At 46.8% G+C, this 13423-nt stretch overlaps 1 protein-coding gene across 1 annotated transcript in view; it reads right to left on the bottom strand.

Annotated features, from left to right (window-relative positions):
* ZCWPW1 (zinc finger CW-type and PWWP domain containing 1) overlaps positions 1-13423 on the bottom strand; it is a 180155-nt gene that overhangs the window by 142878 nt on the left and 23854 nt on the right. The window lies entirely within an intron of this gene.

Genomic DNA, 13423 nt, shown 5'->3' with positions numbered 1-13423 from the left:
AATAAAAGAACTCAAGAGTTAAATTCCAGACTAGCAATCTGTAACTTCTCTTTCAAATCAATTGCAGTATTTCAGGAATAGGATTGCATGGGTGATCCATTAAACTAGAGACCGATAAGCTTGACATTCATGCCAAGCAAAATAGTCTGAAGAACAAAATAATTTACCATTTGGATAGACAGAGATTAATAGAGCAGAGGAGAAAGTCTTGTCTTACCAATTTGTTAGATTTTTTTTGAAAACATATATATATATATATTTTTTTTTTTTATTTTTTTTTTTAAATAGACATACGGACAACGGTGAGTCAATGGATAAAGCTCCTCTGGATTTTCGAAAAGCATTTGCAAAGAAGCTCATAGGAGACTTGTCAGAAAATAAAAGTTATGTTATAGGAGGAAATTTTTTATTTGTGTATTAATAACTAGCTACAAAAACAGGAAACTGTGCTGGGTGTCCAGTTATGGCATGAATTTCATTTCAAGTTTCAAGTTGAATACAATTTTGATTAAAACGCATTATCGTATCGTCAATGTGATGCACAAAATTTAAAATAAGGTACGACAAACATAGCATAACATACAAGAAAAAGATTCCCCCTACCGTTGTTGTCTCTCTCCCTCCATGCTGTGCCGTGCGTTGCCTTCTGGCCTGCCACCCAGTGTTATCTTCGGGCCGGTCCACTGTGAGATCAATGCAGCGTCTTCGGGCCGGCTCCCATGAGTGCAGCGTTGCACAAAGTTGTGGGCAGCGCGCGTCCCGCCCCCTCATCTGGAAGCCTTCCCTCTGACGTTGCGACGTCAGACAGAAGGCTTCAAGGTCAGGCACAGGACACGCGTAGGAGCCTTTTCCCACGGCTTTGTGCACTGCGGCACTCAAGAGAGCCGGCCCAAAAATGCCGTGTTGATCGCACTGTGGACTGGAGTCTGAAGAACACCGTCTTTTGCCCGATGGACGTGCCAGCCCTGTGGACTGGCAGAAAATTTCTACGGGCCAGCACCGGTCCACGGACCGGCGGTTGAAGAACACTGGCATAGACCATCCACCCTACTCACCAGATCTTGCTCCATCTGACTATTTTCTGTTTCCAAACCTTAAAAAGAGTTTGAAAGGTCAACAATTTTCGAGTGATTCAGAGGCGATTGAAGTGGCGGAGTAGTTCCATCTTAATGTCTAACAAAAATTGGTCCACAGTCAACGTTTATTCAAAACAGGAAAAAAGATTGAAAAGGACAGATGACTAATAAATAAATAACTAAAAAAATAGTTGTATAAATGTAACTATGATCCCCAACCCTTAAACAAGATAATGCTGTCGAATTTGTTGTGGATTTGTATATATTTTTGTTTTTTAACTATAATTTTTTATATTTATATATATATTATTTATTTTATATTATTTATTTTTTATTTGTTTAATGGACATCAGTATGAGCCATGTGAAAGGTGCCCAGTATAAGGCTCAGGCAGTAACTTTGCGATGACTAGCATCATCCAGATAGTATCTGGATAAAGATTGCTGCCTCATACATCATGTTTGTCCATGGCCAAAAAAAAACAAATCCACAGAAGTGAAAAAATGAATCACCAAACTGTCCCTTGCAATCTTAAATCCCCGAGATATGGCATATAACCTCCTAAGGGTGAGTTAAATAAGGTATCTGTGGCAAAAAATGCTAAAGCTAAAATAAAATGTTATATGGTATAAATAACTGAAAAAAGTGCTGATGAAAAAATTGAAATGTTCAAGACTAAGTAATGAAAAAAAGTGAACACGCCCACCAAGAAAAAAAAGAAGAAAAAATGAAAAAAGTGACAAGAAGTCCAAATATACAAAATCACATGCTTAAAAGAAGGGACTAAAGATTCATGCAGTAAGATAAAAAATGACTGGCAGTCAATCCATTAGGTCTGAGTGAAAAGCCCTGAACAGATCCAAATCAATATGTTTCAAAGTCCAGCAGTTCATATGAAAAATTCAAAGAGAACATAAATTCTATAGGTCATCACTTGAATGCACATATGTCCCCGATTTGAGAAAATGATGAATACTTAGCTCAATGTAGAAAAGCGAGTGTTTCTGAAATCAATCTCCACTCCATGACATCAGAGTATTCTGGGGGGGGTTACAGAAACTTCAGACATGTAAGTTTCATGGCTCCACATCATTCCATTCTTGGTAGGGCTGAGAACTTTTCAGCACCCCTTCATACTGTTTTGGGGTTTTTGCATGATCTGGAAAAGGGAGCAATGAATGAAGAAATCAAATTTGCTGATGACAAAAAATGATTCTAAAGTAGTTGAATCATGAGCTGATTGTGAGAAGCTGCAGAGAGGGAGAGTCAAAACTGGCAGCTGAAACGGAATGTGGATAAAATGCAAAGCGCATACGGGGGGGGGGGGAATAATCCAAATTGCAGGATCAAATCCTAAAATCACCGTGCAACAGCGGTTCGAAAAGCAAAGAAAATGTTTAGGGAGTTACTTGGAAAGAAATCAGAGGATGTGGATTCATTAAAAGGCGGAGAGTAGAAGCTGATCTGGGGGAGGTGGGGGAGAGGGCAAAGGCAGGAAACTGCTGAAAGGCAAATTCTAAGCAGAGGAGAAAAGTTAGGAAAAAGATATTATGGACATTGATTTCCCGGCTTCCAGCGGGGGAGCACCGTCCCTCGTGCGCGTCTACGTGGGGACTAGGGCACTAGGGCCAGCAGGAGTGAGGTACATAGTTAGAGCTGTAGAGGGGGGGAGAAGGAGGGTGTCCCTATTGCAAGGGAGGAGTGAGGTTTTCCCTCGCCTTTTCTTCAGTCCTAAAGTTCACATTTTCTGGCTTTGGCTGCCTTCAGCAGTCATGCGACCGGGTAACAAAGCCCCCTGACCCTGCACGCTGTCTGATTCGGCTGCTGTTGAACAGTTTGCGTGCCGGAACCCTTCTCAGGCTGAGTGGAATTTGGGCTATGAGCTGCAGGGAGTGGTTGTGAATTTCTCCGTGAGAACCTTGTGCATCCTCCTCCAGCTTGAGTCCGCACTAGACGTCCGCATTAGACGTCCGCATTAGACGTCCGCACTAGACGTCCGCATTAGACGTCCGCATTAGACGTCCGCACTAGACGTCCGCATTAGACGTCCGCACTAGACGTCCGCATTAGACGTCCGCACTAGACGTCCGCATTAGACGTCCGCACTAGACGTCTAGTGCGGACGTCTAATGCGGACGTCTAATGCGGACGTCTAGTGCGGACGTCTAGTGCGGACGTCTAATGCGGACGTCTAATGCGGACGTCTAATGCGGACGTCTAGTGCGGACGTCTAATGCGGACGTCTAGTGCGGACGTCTAATGCGGACGTCTAATGCGGACGTCTAGTGCGGACGTCTAATGCGGACGTCTAGTGCGGACGTCTAATGCGGACGTCTAGTGCGGACGTCTAATGCGGACGTCTAATGCGGACGTCTAGTGCGGACGTCTAATGCGGACGTCTAGTGCGGACGTCTAATGCGGACGTCTAGTGCGGACTCAAGCTGGAGGAGGATGCACAAGGTTCTCACGGAGAAATTCACAACCACTCCCTGCAGCTCATAGCCCAAATTCCACTCAGCCTGAGAAGGGTTCCGGCACGCAAACTGTTCAACAGCAGCCGAATCAGACAGCGTGCAGGGTCAGGGGGCTTTGTTACCCGGTCGCATGACTGCTGAAGGCAGCCAAAGCCAGAAAATGTGAACTTTAGGACTGAAGAAAAGGCGAGGGAAAACCTCACTCCTCGTGCGCGTCCTTGTGCGCGCGTCTTACATTCAGCACCAAGTGGCAGAAACCTAAACCCCAAACTCAGATAAATGCATTCCCCCCTCCTCCAGGTCACATGCATCAAAGCTGAGGCAACGGAAATACGTCAGCCTCGGGGAGGATCTGCATCCCGCCCAGCTGGAGGAGTATGCACATGGAGAAAGCCACAGTAGGGCCGCTGAGTCCCTCTGAAGCAGAGTTGCAGAATCCAAGAACTTCAAATTCACTGCCAGAACCTGCTTCCTGCTCTTTGGATCCAAACTGCAGCTCATAACCCAAATTCCACTCAGCCTGGAAGGGTTACACCATGACTTCCGGCACGCATTCCGAAAAATGTTCAACAGCAGCCGAATCAGACAGCGTGCAGGGTCAAGGGGCAAGGCCAGCTTTGTTACCCAGTCCCTGAAAGGCAAGTGAAGGCAGCCAAAGCCAGAAAACGTGAACCAGTAACCTTTAGGACTGAAGAAAAGGCGAGGGACTTACAGCACAGCCCCACCTCCCTTGCACAGCCTCACTCCTCCCTTGCAATAGGTACTCCAGTGCTAAGACACCCTCCTCTACAGCTCTATGTACCTCACTCTGTTATCCTAGTGCCCTCCATCACACACAGATCTACTAATATACCCCGTTCCTTCCTCACAGTGCCTTCTGGTACCACAGTACTCACAAACACCCTCCCTCCCCACCCCACCTCACCTAGTTCTGCCAACCCCAGTTACCCCAGTACTGAGAACTCCTCCCTCTCCCCCCCCCCCACACACACAACACAGCTCTGCCAATGCACCTCATTCCTACCTTGCAAAAAGTAGTATAGTTCCATATAGTATAGTATAGTATGTTCCATATTAAGCTTCAAACCGCACCGAGACCTCAAGGCCTGTGACAGCACTGACTGCTAATGATTCTGAGCGAAGCTAGTTCCTACTTGCAAAAAGGTTAAGTGCCTTTTGCTGGTTGTTATCTTTGGGTGCTCTGATGGTGCTCCTCGTTCTTTGCTTCTAGCACTACCTAAGCAAGAGAAGCTCTATTACAGACACAGCCCAGCGCCAGCCAAGCATCCTTACATAAAACCAAAGCGCCACCCACTGGGCAAAGGCCTCCATTGCCAGGCAAAGTCCCGGTGCTATTTCAGGAGTTAATACAAACAGAGTGAGGTTCTTGTCTGTAATGGGGATTCTCCAAAGACAGCAGGATGTCAGCCATAACTCACTTTCTGCATGAGTCAGACACACACTGGTGACTCCTAAACAGAAGACTTGAAAGACATACAGGGATCTCAAAGTCCCTCCTCGAGGGCTGCAATCCAGTCGGGTTTTCAGGATTTCCCCAATGAATATACAAGAGATCTATGTGCATGCACTGCTTTCAATGCATAGCCATTGGGGAAATCCTGAAAACCCGACTGGATTGCGGCCCTCAAGGAGGGACTTTGAGATCCCTGATTCCTAGCCCCTTCCCTCAGAACCACCTCCATCACATGTGTCAAAGTCGGTCCTCGAGGGCTGCAATCCAGTTGGGTTTTCAGGATTTCCCCAATAAATATGCATGAGATCTGCTTTCAATGCATATTCATTGGAGAAATCCTGTAAACCCGACTGGATTGCGGCCCTCAAGGAGGGACTTTGAGATCCCTGAGCTAGGGTTATCCTATGGCTCCAGAAAAAGGAGGATGGATGGTTTTATTGTCACTGAAAGCAATGGAAGTAAGGAGGACAGATCAAGACGTCTGGGTTTTACTACCAACCCCCCCCCCCCCCCCCACCACCACATATTGGCTCTTGGAAGTCCTAATCACCAAGACATCCAAGTGCTGATTTTTTAAACCGTCTTTTTGGACGTCTTGCAAGGCGTCCTACTCCCTGTGAGTCCAGAAAGGGGGAGGAGCTTGCTGAAGGCGTGTTCTGGGCAGACTTAGACTGGGATGTCCTGCGGTAAAGCACAGTTACTTACCGTAACAGGTGTTATCCAGGGACAGCAGGCAGATATTCTTAACGTATGGGTGACGTCACCGACGGAGCCCCGGTACGGACCTTTTTAACTAGAAAGTTCTAGTTGGCCGCACCGCGCATGCGCTGGTGCCTTCCCGCCCGACGGAGGAGTGCGTGGTCTCCAGTTTCTTCGTTTCCGCGGAGCGAAGAAGACGCATGTGCTTTCAACGGCCGTTGAAAACTCTATTTTGCCTTCCCGCTCGCGATTTTTTGATCCTTTTTTGTTCTATATTTTGTCTTTTGACTTTAACTTCCTTTAAAAAAAAAAAAAAAAAAAAAAAACTCGTGTCTTTTTCTTTGGTTTTTTGCAGCTGGCCCCGGCGGGGCCTGTTGTAATCATACAAGCCTCCGGGTTTGATTTCGCGGAGGCCGTGTTTCCCTTCATGCCCCCTCAACCGGGCTTCAAGAAGTGCCAGCGGTGTGCACGCCCGATCTCTCTGACTGACCCACACAATTGGTGCCTTCAGTGTTTGGGTCCAGAGCATCGGGCTGACACCTGCACCCGCTGTGCAACTCTCAAGAAACGCACACTTAAGAACCGGCAAATACAGCAAAATATTCTTTTCGGTACCGGTTCTACCATGGAGCAGGCCCCGACGTCGACGGCACCGCCTAAATCGGCACCGACCACATCGACACCGCCTGATCCTCCTTCGGGGTCGATAGCGCCAGGTAAGCCGGCTAAGAAGCCTTCCACTTCCCTTGAGCGACCTCCTGTTACAGCGGTGACACCGGTTCTTCCGACGTCCCGCCGATCCCGTAAACGCTCCGCTCCGATCACGGTGAGTGCCTCGTCATCGGCCTCCTCATCGCCGGAGCGTCGAGCAGCACCGATGGTACCGAAGAAATCTAAAGCGGTACCTAGCGGGAGTAAAAACCCTGACCCCTCTGGTCTTGCGGAACTTCTTCGATGGCATTGAGGAGGAGAAGGGATTGGACCTCCCGAAGGAGGAGAGGAATTTGGGAGGAGTGAGAAGCAGACTCTACGGGAGGATGATCCATGGGTAGAGTTTGGAACCTTAGTGAGTATCCGTGACGGATGATGTTGAGAACCCACAGGTCTGACGTGATGGCCTCCCAGCGGTGGAGGAAGATGGTGAGGCGACCCCCGATAGGCTGAGGAAGAGGCATGGAAGGTTGGAGAAAACCTGTCTCAGCCTGTTCGTCGCATTTTGGATGCCTCCAGGAAACCCTCCACACTCCAATGTTACCATCAAAAGTGGACCCGGTTCTCCGCTTGGTGTCTCCTTCATCATCACAATCCCACCTCCCTGGCGGTGGAAACTGTACTGGACTATTTGCTCTCTCTCTCCGACGCTGGCCTCAAGTCGACCTCAATCAGAGTCCACCTGGACAGAACTTAGACATTCTGAGCTAGATCTGTTTTAAAAGTGTCTAAGTGCCAAAAAGGTTCCCAAACTGACCCCCGCCCACTGGTCACTGACTCCTTCCCACCCCACAAAGATATGAATGAAAGAGTACATACCTGTCTTTAGAACAGCAGCACCTGATATGGGAAAGCATAGTATATCACACAGATGTCTTAAGTAGCCCAGTGGGGGTGGGGGGGCTAGTGAGTCATAGAGAAGAGGACCCAGGCTCACGAGCCACTCTAACCACTACATTTATACTGGAAAGAGTGAGGACACCAAACCCTCCTTTACTAGCCATAAGGGCTATAGGGGTGTAGACAGGTAGGTATAGTAGGTTTGGAGGGCTCAGCATAAATTATAAGGGGTATTTGGTAAAATGTACTCCTGGCACTCTTTATGTGAAGTTCACAGCAGTGCCCTCTAAAGTGCCCCATGGCCAGTCCATCACAAGGCTGGCTCCTCCCATGTCCAAATGGTCTAAATTTAGATGGTTCTGAACTAGGATGTTTTTGTGGTTGAAAAAAGCCCAAAAAAAGTTAAAACGTCCTAAGGTTGGACATCCTGTTGGCCAAGACATCTAAATAGGCAATTAAAATTTTTTTTTGGGGGGATGTCTAGCAGTTTTATATTGCATTACATTAGTTTCTTTATTCTGCCAATACCTTGCGGTTGTAGGCGGATTACAAAAGGAAGAGATTCTGGTCATTTCCAGAAGATTACAGGGAAGCTATTGGTTGTAACATTTGGAGTCTGGCAATGGAGTGAGGATAATTGGTTGTATCAGGAGTTTGGCTTGACATATTTCTTGAACAACCTGGTTTTTATTTCCCTCCTGAAGGTTCTGTAGTTCGGTGCTGAAATCAGTAGATTGGAGATGTGGCTGTCTAGTTTCGCTGCTTGCCTGGCGAGTAGTCTGTCGTGTATTTTTTTACGCTGAATGCCTTTGATTGGGGGGTGGGTGAAGGGTGTCTGAGTTCCACTTGGTCTGGAAGAGCTGTTCCTTGTTAGGCGAGTGTTCAGGTAGGATGGTCCATTGCCACGTTGGGTTTTGAAGAGCATGCAGTAGAATTTAAAAAGTATTCGTGCTTGTACAGGTAGCCAGCGTGTGGTCGAACTTCTTCAGTGAGTAGATCAGTCTGAGGGCTGTGTTTTGCACGGTTTAAAGTTATTTTGCTGGTTTCGAACTGGCCGTTAGTTCGTTCCCAGCTTTGGACATCTTGCGGGAAATGTCAGGCTTCGATGTCCTATCGAAAATGCCCTTCCTTGTCTTTTTGGGTTATACATCCCCAATGGGTTATACATGGACAGACTCTTGCAATTTTTTTGCTTTTCTTTTTTTATACTGAGATGGATGACAGGAGCCAGTCTCTTTAGAGAAACTGCGCCACGCTTACAGAAAGATGCCGGCACAGTTGGTATGAGGTTTTTTTCTCTCCATTGTATATGTCCGAACTGATTTATTTCTGATTTGACAAATGCTGCTATAATACTAATTACTAGACTAAAAAGTTATTTGCTTTGGAATATACAATGTAATATTTTTGGTTTTTATTTTTGTCCATCACATCGGACACTCCCAGTGAAGAAAAGTTAGCAGCCTTTACTTCAATACACTTGTAAGTGCATGGAGCTTTACAAACAATGTAAGCAGTTAAAAATTAACCCCTTCCTTTGCAAAGCCACGCTAGTGTTTTTAATAATAATAACACCACATAATTCTAGGCGGTTTCACATCAAAGAGAACTGTGCAATCAGTGGAAAAAATACAATTAACATGGAAGTACATTCAAGAAAAGTCACCGGCCACAGCGGTAACGGCTTGGACGCTCAGAGGAATTCCACGAGCGTCTTATTTAATAATCATTTATTTAAGAATTTATATTGTTATTTTATTTAATAATTTATATTCCGCATATCCTAACAATTCTGTGCGGATCACAAATTATTCTCCCTCAACTGTCCCGGTGGGCTCCCGGTCTATCTAATGTACCTGGGGCTCCTTTTACGAAGGTTGCGCCAGCGTTTTTTTAGCGCGTGCGCTAGCCGAAAAAACTACCGCCTGCTCAAGAGGAGGCGGGTGGCGGCTAGCGCGTGGGGCATTTTAGCGCCCGCTATTCTGCGCGTTAAGGCCCTCACGCGCCTTCGTAAAAAGGCCCCAAGTGACTTGCCCGGGGTCACAAGGAGCAGGGCGGGATTCAAACCCACAACCTCAGGGTGCCGAGGCTCTAGCTCTAACCACTGCACCGCAACACTCGTCGGAGGTGTTACTGCGGCGACCGGCGTTAAAAACGCTAGCGCGGCTTTTTTTAAAGGAGGGGGGTAAGACTATTATACTGTTTGTTAAACTCCATTCACTTAACACGCTCCCTTCCTTATCTTAGGAGAGTAGGTTAATGATTTAATCTAATGAGGTTAAAATGATATTAGAACCTAGGAATCCTAATTATACCATCTCTTTTAATATTTTCTATTTAATGCACCCTTTTTATTGTAAAAACCATTTAGGCATTTTAGGATTGGGGTATGAACTAAGAGACAGGGCCAGGCACCACTGCCCTTGCTCTGTTCCACACACATATAAAAGAGCTTCTTCGTCTACAAGGCCACAGGCAAACCCATGAAATACACAGACGCACATTGGTTTACAGCAGTTTAAAATATAGACTTACAAAGTTGCTGAACTTGTAACGGCCTCCTGAACTGCTTTCGCCACAGTATAAATAACAGAGATGACCTCTCCCCCCCCCCCATCCTCCAGCTGCCCTTTAGTCCTAAATTTACGCTCTAGGCCCCTGCTTCCAGAATCCACAGGTGTGATGAGGTTCTCAGTGGCTAGAGACCAGAGTAACGTTTGTGCAAGTCCGAAATGTATCCTCAGTCCTCGGGCTCCGGTAAAATGTTCTGCTCCCTCTGGTTTCCAAGTCTCATAGTCCTGGTAGCCCAGCCCCCGTGTTTCCCCCATGATTTTATCTGCACCTTTCCAGCTTCTGTCTGTATGAAAGAAGATCCACCCCCCCTCCCCCAGTTCAGCACTACATTGTAGCCTCAGTCTCTCTTACGGTGTGGGCCAAGGGCAGGCAACATCCTCTTGTCACCTGTGCTGGACTGGTAGAATCTACCCCTGTGCCACAGCAAGGTCGAGGCGATGGCTGCACAGGATGGAGGGATGCTCCCCACCAGACCCATGCAGAAGCTGCGGAAAGAGTTCCACCGCAAAAGCAGAGTGGTTATCAGCTACCCCCCTTACCACCCGTTCGTGTGCGTCGACGACCAGTGTCCGGCCTCAGTTACACTTGCTGCGCCTGGAGGCTCCCACCAATGGCTGTGGCTGTAGGCGGAGGAGGCACCGGCCTTTGGAATAGAAAAAAAAGAGAGTCAGAAGGTGGAAGAGGGACACCTTGAAACAAGCTGGAGTTGTGGGAAGGCCTGGAGATGGAAGGGACATCCAAAATGACATTTCACATACACAAAGATTGGGATAGAGAGAACGGAGCTGAGCTTTCTCCTATCACAGAAACCGCACTTCCTGCCCATCTCTAATCTAATCTTTGATTTTGTATACCGATTCATCTCAACAGGAGGACTCGACTCAATTAACAGAATATTAATAAATTTACATAAGATTAAAACAAGAACTGTATCTTTTAAGCCAAAAGTATTATCTTTTATGATTGATTATTTCAAACAGAAAAATCATTCATAAATTTCTGAAATAAATGTGTCTTCAATGCTTTACGAAAAGTGGGTAGATGAAAGAGAACTATAATTGTAGAAGGGAGGTCATGCCAAACTCTTACGAATAAAAAAGAAAATGATTGACAGAAATTGGCCATAGTTGGGATTTTTTTTTTTAACAGTGGGAAAGCCAAGTTTATATTTCTGAGACCCCCAGAATGTGGAAGGATACAGAAATTATTCCACATGTACTGAGCACCATCAGCTTCATTAAAACACATCACATGTCATCTTATAGATTGCATTGGAAAATTCAAACAAAAATACAATTTAAAACAGAAATTCCAAGTGCAACTTCACAGGACATCCTATGCCACTCTATAGCTAGAGGCTCTCTCTGGCACAATGCAAGTACTAAGATAAAACTCTAGCAGTCCATTTCAGAAACCGAGATCCTATCCAGCACACACCCCTGCTTATGAATGATGTTCGTTCCCGTCATGGTATATGGAAACCCAACCCATCTGGAGACATTACCCGAGTGAGCATGCCAGACCCTGATGGTTATCTCGGGGCAATGTCTTTCTGCTATGGTTGGAGGAGTTGCAGGCCTGCGTTGCCAGCAAGTATGTGGTCAGCTTGTGGATTTCTCCCTGAACACTAACTTCATGTGGAGGGACTAGGCACTTGCCTGGAAGGGAACACTACTGCCTGAGGCGTGTATATGGGCACGGCAGAAAGCAGCTCTTCTTGGTCTTGGGTCGCCGGGTCCGAGGGCAGGGGCTTCTTTGGGGGAGGTGGTTTCACAGGAACTTGAGGCTGAACGATAAGAGAAAAAAAATATTCAGAAACCAGGAAGGCTGTGTCCCCCTTCTCAGCACTCACCCCATGCGGCCCAAACGCCTTCCCTTTGACTCTGGAAAACAGTGGTAGAAGATTAAAGTCCTTTCTCCACGCCTCATCAGGGCCCACAATGCCTCTCACTGGGCTAGCAGAAGGCACGGCCAGACACTCTGAGACAGCGGAGGGCCTCAGTGGGCACAATGGACAGTCACAGCAGAGAAACTGCTCTACGGGACTACTGAAGGGCTTCCAAACAACCTCCTCTATTAACAATGGCTCTCAAATAGAAAATTCATCACCGTTCCTGTCCCCGCGGATAACCGCGGGAAACCATCTTCACCGTGTCGTTCTCTACTCTCAAACACAAAACCTCACCCAAAATACCACCAATTCACCTTGTTTCTTGCATCCAGTTTAATAAGAACGAGAAAAGGAGAAAACAAAGGCAAGGGAGATGATCTAATCAACCAACAAGAAACCTTGATTATAAGACTATCTCAACAAGGATCCAAGTTTCGGCATTTACGATGCCTTCCTCAGGGGACACTGAGATGAAGTCTCTTAGTCAGTTAGGATTGAATGTCAACCCAGCTGAATCCTTTAACCCAGCGGTCCCCAATCCTGTCCTGGAGGACCACTAGCCAATCAGGTTTTCGGGACAGCCCTAATGAATGTGAATGGGGCAGATCTGCATTCCCATCGTCTTCACTACTTGCAAATCTCTTTAATGCATATTCATTAGGGCTATCCTGAAAACCCGACTGGCTGGTGGTCCTCTAGGGCAGGGTTGGGAACCAATGCTTTAACCGATAGCGTGGCTTCGTTGACATTCAATCCTAGCTTACTAAGAGACCTTGTCTCAGTGTCCTCTGAGGAAGGCATTGTAGACAGGGCTGTGGAGTCGGTAGATAAATGTTCCGACTCCGACTCTTCAGTACTTCAGACTCTGACTCCGACTCCAGGTACCCGAAATTTACTCCGACTCCTCGACTCCGACTCCACAGCACTGGTTAATTTTCAGATCGTTAAAATGGAATGTCAAGTTGAGAGAAATGAGCATTTTCGACACCACCTTCTTTTTGCTTTTAATCAAGGTTCTAAGGCCGCAGAAGCTGCTCGCAACATTTGTGCTGGTGATTGGTATGCCAAGTTCAAAAATGGAGTCGGTAGATAAATGTTCCGACTCCGACTCCCTCAGTTTTTTGTACTTCTGACTCCAGGTACCCGAAATTTCTTCCGACTCCGACTCCACAGCCCTGATTGTAGATGCCGAAACTTGGATCCTTGTTGGGATAGTCTCATAATAAAGGTTTCTTATTGGTTGATTAGATCGTTTCCCTTGCCTTTGTTTTTTCCTTTTCTCATTCTTCTCTCACGAGGCAAGTACTCTCCGTTCAGCTCTATCCAGGTTAATAAAGCAATAAGAAAGATAGCGTCACCAATATATTCACTACGGCATCGGCGCTGCCATAAAAACCAGCAGCGCCAATGCTGGCGCTGCAAAGCTCCCATCACCAAAGCCACACCAGCACTGAGCAGAGCAGACTCACAATGCCCACACACCGTGCTGGCTGTGTTACCTGAGACTTCCTTGGCACTGGGGTCATCTGGCAGAGGTCTTGAGGGTGGGGCAGGCCTGTCGAAAGCTGTGCCCTGGACAGACAGAGCGGGAAGAATGTTGAAAAGCAGAGTGGCAGGAAGCCAGGAGCATACGCAAGAGAACCGGTCACTTAGAATTCACCCTGAGGGGCACCTGAGCCCCCCC

Source organism: Geotrypetes seraphini, chromosome 16 (assembly GCF_902459505.1).
Source record: "Geotrypetes seraphini chromosome 16, aGeoSer1.1, whole genome shotgun sequence".
In the NCBI taxonomy this organism is placed as follows: Eukaryota; Metazoa; Chordata; class Amphibia; order Gymnophiona; family Dermophiidae; genus Geotrypetes; species Geotrypetes seraphini.
This window is presented reverse-complemented; position numbering and strand designations above follow the sequence as displayed.